An 8180-nucleotide genomic window follows, 5' to 3' on the forward strand; every position below is an offset into this window, starting at 1 on the left:
AAGTGATCATTTCCTGAACTTGGAAAGTAGCCATGGAAACAGATAGTAGTTGGGAGAGTAAATCCAGAGGTAGATTTGACAGGACTTGACAAGTGATTGGATATAAGCTTCACAGGATCGTACATTTAAAACTGGAAGAGGTCTTAGAGGTTATCAAGTCTACCTAATCCTTTTAGAGATGAAGAAATGGACTAGGTAAGACTGGGAGATGCCCACTCACCAAGAGTTAGGCAACAGCAGGATGAAGAAAGGAAGCACCTCTCTTACCTCTCAGCATACTCTCTGGCCACTGTCTCATAATGTCTGTTCTGCTTGCCCTTTATAGTACAAAGTAGAAGCACTGGTGGAATTCTATCGGAATTTATGAAGCACCTGCTACTGTCAGGCACTGTGCCAGTCACTGTAGATACACAGGCTAAAAACAAAACAGTGTCTTTCCTCAAAGAACTCATAGCTATATCTGGCAATATTAGTCTCTGCTTAACTCTTTGTGGGTTAATTTTTGTGTATGTTTTTATGAACTGACCAAGCTTTTCTTCTACTTCTTAGTTCCAATTAAGTCACTATACACTAAGTCAAAACAAACTAAATTGAGGAGGAAGAGGTCATTAATCACTAGAATGCTAATGAAAGAGTATCTAAAAATATCATAGATAGGGTCTTGGGGGATCATGAGAATCATACAGGTTAAGCCATTTTACAGATGTCAAAACTGAGAGCCAAAAAGGTGAAATCACTTGTCAAAGGTCACATGCAGAAAGAGGATTGTGATTTAAACTCAAGCCCTCTTACTTGAAATCCTTTATATTTACTATTATATAAGACATTTCTCTAAGCACACTCCGCACTATCTACACCCACATACACACAGACACAAACACACATCATCATCATCAAGATCGTCATTATCATTGTCATCATGCAAAATGAGATATGGGATGAAGTGATGGTCCACCATTTGAGGACAGAGAAAGAGATGGATACAGAGACAAATCCAGAGAGAACCAAAATTGGAAATACTCAAAGATACATACATACATACATACATACATACATACATACATACATACATACATACATATATATATATATATATATATATATATATATATATATATATATATATACTGAAAGAAGAGAGTAAAGAGGCTGAGATGGAGAGCTTAAAGCACAGAGTGAAGGATAATAAAAAGTATGGAAATGAATGGAAGGATTTGACTTGGAAGATTCCCATGGCTTCAGGCAAGGACAAGAAGGTTTCATCCAGGAGGGATTGGGCTTGAGCATGTTTAGAGGCAAGATCCTATTGTTTTTCTCACCAGCATGGGTTTGGGAGTGGTTTAGGAATGGGGGTTCAGGAGAGCCCTCTTGGGATGTGGGACCAAGGAAGGGATAGAGAGATTTAATAAAAAGTGACCTTTTGGATCTACTCTCCTGGTAGAAATGACTTGCCTCAGGAGCATGCAGAATCTGTGGTGCAATCAGAAACAAAATAAAAATATTTAGTTTTCTCCAGGCTGCCATTCTACCAGTAGTCCATAACTTTTCAACTGAGGATTTTTTTTCCTTCCCAAGAAATTCAAAAAGTATGGTGGAAAGGTTTGGGGTGATGAAGTGTTTTAAGACTAGAGTCAGGGCAATGAAGGTAGGGAAGCTGATTATTGGCATGGCCAATTCTCAATGCTTAATCAGACCATTATTTAACCTTCATCAAGCAAAGGAAAGATCCATGCTTGGTAGTTAGCAACAACTCCCATCTCTGACCTGGTATAAATGCTCTGTAACTTGGGGACAATTTAGTCCACAATCATCAGGATTAACTATGGAGACTGACTGACTGATCCACCCATTAGTGATCCCAATATCAACCACATGACTCTTCTGGTCTAATCAAATTGGGTCCCCATTACTCACCAAGGAGCAGGTTGAAAAGTCCTTGTATTGAAAAAATAGGAAACCATAGGTTAAATCATATTTCAGTTCAAGGCTCAGCCCATATCTGACCTTCTGCAGGATGTCTCCCCCTGTCCCTGTTCCCCGCTGTTGGTGCTTTCCCAGTAATAACAAATTCCGTTTACTCTGTGTATGTCTTCTACGTATATAATTGTTTGCACATTGTCTGACACATTACAATGTGAGCTTCCTCGGGGCAGGGACAATGTTTTGTCCTTTTTTTGTATCTTTAGTACTTAGAAGAGTGTTTGTCATTCACTAAGTAATTAATAAAATGCTTGTTAACTGGCCAACAGAGAGTTTACTAGACTAAATCTGGGTAATACCCTTGGCAAGCAAATACTTCTATGAAAATCTTAACCCATATAGATAGAGGAAATTAAATCTAAAAAAACAAGACTGAAGAGGAAAGATAAAGAAAGAAAGACAGAGACACAGAAGAGAAAGAAGCAGAAAGACAGAGATAGAAAGATTCAGTAAGGGTGATGATGATGATGATGGTGATGCCCATGCTCACACTAATATAAACAGCCTCTTGGAGGCACACAGCTCCATGCATCCTAAAAATCCACCAAGGGTCTCTTTGCAGTCCCTCAGCTTGATTTCAGGTTGCTATTGTCCTTTGCCCTGTAACTCTATATGCAGCAGTGGACTTCATAGTGGAGGATGGACAATGTTAAGGGAGTTGCAGGATTAAGAAAGCAGAATAGTGGAGGCCTATGCATATGAGCGTCAGTTAAAGGAGAACAGAAGTTGTTGTTTGTCTCTCATTCTTGAGGACCATGACATCAGGAAGGTGATGCAATGACTTGCAGATGAATTGGATTTAAGTGGGGGACAGGTGTGCTAAGTTACCACCTTCACTTTCTCTTATAGAGTCATCTGGACCCAGTGGCAAGATATAAATCATGATAACTGAAGATGGCCCAGCAACAGTGGGGTACCTTGGCCTTTTCAAACCAAGGTCTTTCCAGCTCTCACTTTGTTTAAGGTAACACCCATTCGGTGATTAGGGCTAGGTAAGAAAAAAGTCAAGGACTGGCTTCTTTTACCCAGTATATAAAAATAATCAATCAGGGAGGGAAGGACCCTCAAGGTTTCTGGCCAAAATACAATCAATTGCTATTTACATTCAATCTGAACCAACAAAGCCCAAATAGTATGGAGAAGAGAAGACTTAGTGTTTGAAAAGCTGTCACATGGAAGATGGATTCGTCATCTTGGCCTCCAAGAGCAAAACTAAAAACTGATTAGCTGAAGTTGAAAAGAGACATATTGACCTCATTTCTAAAATATATAGAGAACTGAGTAAAATTTACAAGAATACAAGTCATTCCTCGATTGATAAATGATCAAAGGATATGAACAGATGGTTTTCAAAGGAAGAAATTAAAGCTATTTATAGTCATATAAAAATGCTCTAAATCACTATTGATTAGAGAAATACAAATCAAAACAACTCTGAGGTACTACATCTCACATACCAGATGGCCTAACATGATAAAACAGGAAAATGATAAATGTTCTAGAAGATGTGGGAAAATTGGAACACTAGTTCCTGTTGGTGGAACTATGAATGGATCCAACCATTTTGGAGAGAAATTTGGAACTATGCTCAAAGGGCTATAAAATAAGGTTGTATCCAAAGAGATCATAAAAATGGGAAAAGGACCCACATGTACAAAAATATTTATAGCAGCTCTTTTTATGGTGGCCAAGAACTGTAAATTTAGGGGATGTCCATCAATTAGGGCATGGCTGAACAAGTTGTGGTATATGAATGTAATGGAATACTGTTGTGATATAAGAAATGATGAACAGGTGGGCTTCAGAATAACTTAGAAAGACTTACATGAACTGATGCTGAGTGAAACAAGCAGAACCAGGAGAATATTGTACACAGTAACAGGTACAGTTTGTGAGGACTGTTTCTGATAAACTTAGCCCTTCACAGCAATGCAAGGACCTAAAACATTTCCAAAGGACCCAAGATGCAAAATGCCATCTACACTCAGAGAAAGAACTGTGGGGTGGGAACACAGAATGAAGCAGACTATTTTCTCTTTTGTTATGTTTTGCTTTGTTTTTCTCATGGTTTCTCCCATTCATTTTAATTCTTCTATGACATATGACTAATTTGAAAATATGTTTAATATTAATGTATATGTAGAGTCAATATAAGAATTCATGTCATCTTGGGAAAGGAGGGGGAGAAAATTTGGAACTTATAGAAGTAATTAGAGAAAACTGAAAAGAGGGAGGCAGAGCCAAGATGGTGGAGTGAGAGCAACTACTCACTTAAGCTGTTAGACAAACTCCTTCCAATACCTCTAAAAAGAGAATCTAACCAAATTTTGGAGGTGCAGAATCCAATAGCAGACAGACTGTGGCAGATTCAGGACAGACTGGAAGGTTGACCAGAAGGATCTGTTTTACAGGAGTGGGAGAGCCCACAGAATACAGCACAGCATGTTGCACCATGGCATAGCCAAGAAGGAAAGTCCTCCAGCCAACCTGAGGCAGCAGCAGCACTGTGGAATGGCAGAGTGACATTCTAGGGTGGAAGATAAGTGAAGACGAGTGAGTGACAGGTTCTGAGCCCCAGATATCACCCACAACCACTCTAGAGATTATCAGCCTGCAGAATAAATGTCTGTAAGTCACCTATTTGAACTTCTGGGAGCCAAAATGGAAGAGTGATTGGTAAATACTCTCTCCCGCTCCCCTTTTTGACCTCAAAAGAACCATAAAATATTTCACCAGAAAAATCTTGAATCAGTGGGATCAGCAGAAGGGACAAACAGTCTTGTAGCACCTGAGGCTAGGAATATTACTCTTACTGTGGAACAGGACCTGAGCTGTTTCAAACAGCCCCACCTCAGCAAACCAACTGAGAGGCGATCCAGAATCCAGGAGAGTAGAGCCTCACACTAGGACTTGGACATGCCTTGGTGCTCCAGAGGAAATGGGAAGGCAGCCAACATCACCAAACACTGAAGTTTGCCTTTGCTGTAGCTGAGCTGAAGAGATCTCCAGTGACCAGACCACCCCTCCCCCACACTTAACAAGTTAGACCCAAGGCTAATCCGGGAAACACAAAACAAAAAGAAAAAAGGCACCTGTTCTTTGTTTTCTCACACCAGCCAGCTCAACACCAGGTTCTCCAGCTTGTAAGTCAAAGAACCAGAGGCCACAAAGCTTCATCATCATTAGTAAGAAGAAGCAAAGCAAGAAGGAAATGACCATAGAATCTTTCTATGGGGACAAGGACCAAAACACAAATATCAAAGAGGTCAGTATTGAGACTGCACTCCCATCTGAAACTTCAGAAGGGATTATGAACTTCTTGCGTGCACAGAGCTCTCCTAGAAGAGCTGAAGAAGGAAATAGAGGAAAAACTGGCCAATGATTTTAAAAGTATGAAAGAAGAATTCTATGAAGAGAACAGCTCTTTAGAAAGGAAAATTGAACAAATGGGAAAGGAGATGCAACAGTTAACTGAAGAATACAATTTGATAAAAAATTAGAATTGGGCAAGTAGAAACTAATGACTCTATGAGACATCAAGAGTCAGTCAAACAAAATCTAAAGAATGAAAAGATAGAAGAAAGTGTAGAATATCTAACTGGAAAAACAACTGACCTGTAAAATATATCCAGGAGAGAAAATTTAAGAATTATTGGCCTACCAGAAAGCCAGTATGAAAAAAAGAGTCTGCACAATATCTTCCAAGAAATTATCAAGGAATACTTCCCAGAAGTGCTAGATCCATAGAGCAAAATAGTCATCAAAAGAATCTACCTTTCACCTCCCAAAAGGGTTCTCGAATTAAGAACACCAAGAAATATTGTCCCAAAATTCAAGAACTATCAAGTGGAGGAGAAAAATACTACAGATAGTCAGAAAGAGACCATTCAAATATTGAGGAGCTACAGTCAGGATGACATAGGACCTTGCAACTTCTACATTAAAAGATTAAAGGAACTGGAATATGCGATTTCATAAGGCAAAGGAACTGCGACTACAACCAAGAATCAATTATTCAGCAAAGTTCAGCATAACATTTCAGGCAAAGACATGGACATTCAAAGAAATAATGGATTTCCAGACCTTCCTGACAAGAAGACCAGAACTCAATAGAAAATTTGATCTTCTAAAGCAGGTCTCAAGAGAGTCACACAAAGGTAAACAGGAGCGAAGAAAAAATTGTTATTCAATTTGGGCAAACTGTTTACCTCCCCGTAAGAGAAGATGATACTTGTTAATCTTGAGAATTGTACATTTATTATGAAATATGAAAAGGATACATAGATAGAGGGAATGGGTACAAAGTAAATGATGTGGTGATAAAAATGTGACTTAAACATTTGAAGGGATTATAACAGGAGATATGAAAAGGAGGAAGCAGAAAATGGTAAATTACATAACAAGAGCAAAATCATATTGTAGAACAGGGAAAGAGGGGAGTGAGAAGAGCATTGTTTGAGAGGTACTCTCATCTGATTTGGTTCAAGGAGGGAAGAATATCTTAATTAAGTATATAAATCTAACTAGCTCTATAGGCAGTAAGAGGGGAAGGAGAAAGAAAGGGGAGGGGAAGCTAAAAGGGAGGGAAGAAGTAATAAGAGTAAAGGGGAGTAAAAGGCAGGTGAAAGAAGGATGGGAAGACTGTGGGAGGAGGTGGTCAAAAGTGAGAATTCTATTGAGGAGGGGAAGGAAGATGGGAGAAGTAAAAGTACAAATGGGGAGAAAGAGGATGGAGAGAAAGACACAGATTGTAATCCCAACTGTGAATGTGAATGGAATGAACTCTCCCATAAAACGGAGATGGATAGCAGAATGGATTAAAAACCATAATCCAAAAATGTGTTGTTTACAAGAAACACATTTGAAATGGGGGGGATACACACAGGTAAAGGTAAAAGGTTGGAGCAGAATATATTGTGCTTCAACTGATGTAAGAAAAGCAGGGGGCAAGAGCAGCCACGTTCAACGATGGTCATACCCTTGTAGCGTCCATCCTGTTGCTCACCCAGCCCCTCGGCCACTCTGCGTGTCAGGGACCCTTCTGGCACACATGTACACGAAGAAATGTGTGACACACCAACTTAACTGTGACTAAGGAAAGACTGCCAAAGATATCTTCAACAAAGGATATGGGTTTGGTATGGTTAAAATAGATGTTAGAACCAAGTCTTACAGTGGAGTGAAATTTTCTACATCTGGTCATTCATACACTGATACAGGTAAAACTTCGGGTAATTTGGAAACACAAGTACAAGATCTGTGACTATGGGCTTACCTTCCTTCAAAAATGGAACACAGACAATACCCTGAGGACAGAAATCAGCATGGAGGATAAATTGGCTGAAGGTTCGAAGGTGACTCTTGACACCATATTTGTACCAAACACAGGAAAGAATAGTGGGAAATTAAAGGCCTCCTATAAATGTGACTGTTTCAGTTTTGGTGGAAATGTTGACATTGGTTTCTCTGGACCCTCCATCTATGGCTGGGCTGTGTTGGCTTATGAAGGATGGCTTGCTGGCTATCAGATGAGTTTTGACACTGTCAAATCTAAACTGTCTCAGAATAATTTTGCCCTGGCATACAAGGCTGTTGACTTCCAGCTGCACACACATGTGAATGATGGGACTGAATTTGGGTTGTCTATCTACCAAAAGGTTAATGAGAAGACTGAAACATCAACAAATCTTGCTTGGACAGCTGGCAGTAACAACACCCATTTTGGCATTGCTGTTAAGCACAAGCTGGATCAAAAAGCTTCTCTATCTGGTAAAGTGAATAATGCCAGCCTTATTGGACTTGGTTATACTCAGACACTCTGAACAGGTGTAAAATTGATGCTTTAAGCTTTAATTGATGGAAAAAACTTCAATGTAGGAGGTCACAAAATTGTTTTAGGATTTGAATTGGAAGCGTAGTATAGTTTTTAAGTAAAGTATCAGATCTGTCCCTGGAAATGAAGAGAAATGAACCCACTGTCTTTTGGCCTTAAGATTCTTCTGTGAAATTTCAACAATGTGAACTTTTTATTCTTCCAAAGAATTGTTGTAGTGCCACCATGCTGAAGTCTAGAGATATTTGAGTCTATTATAAGAGAGATACTTGAAAGCATGCATGTAAGTTGTAATATTTGTGCCACATTTCAGTTCAGTTTCTCAGTGTTATTTTAAATTTTTTCTTCAACAACAGTGTAGTGTCAT

At 39.2% G+C, this 8180-nt stretch overlaps 1 pseudogene; it reads left to right on the forward strand.

Moving 5' to 3' along the window:
* Positions 1-7044: 7044 nt before the first annotated feature.
* On the forward strand, positions 7045-7812 carry LOC140511839 (non-selective voltage-gated ion channel VDAC3 pseudogene; annotated as a pseudogene).
* Positions 7813-8180: the final 368 nt, after the last annotated feature.

Source organism: Notamacropus eugenii, chromosome 6, assembly GCF_028372415.1.
Source record: "Notamacropus eugenii isolate mMacEug1 chromosome 6, mMacEug1.pri_v2, whole genome shotgun sequence".
Classification (NCBI taxonomy): Eukaryota; Metazoa; Chordata; class Mammalia; order Diprotodontia; family Macropodidae; genus Notamacropus; species Notamacropus eugenii.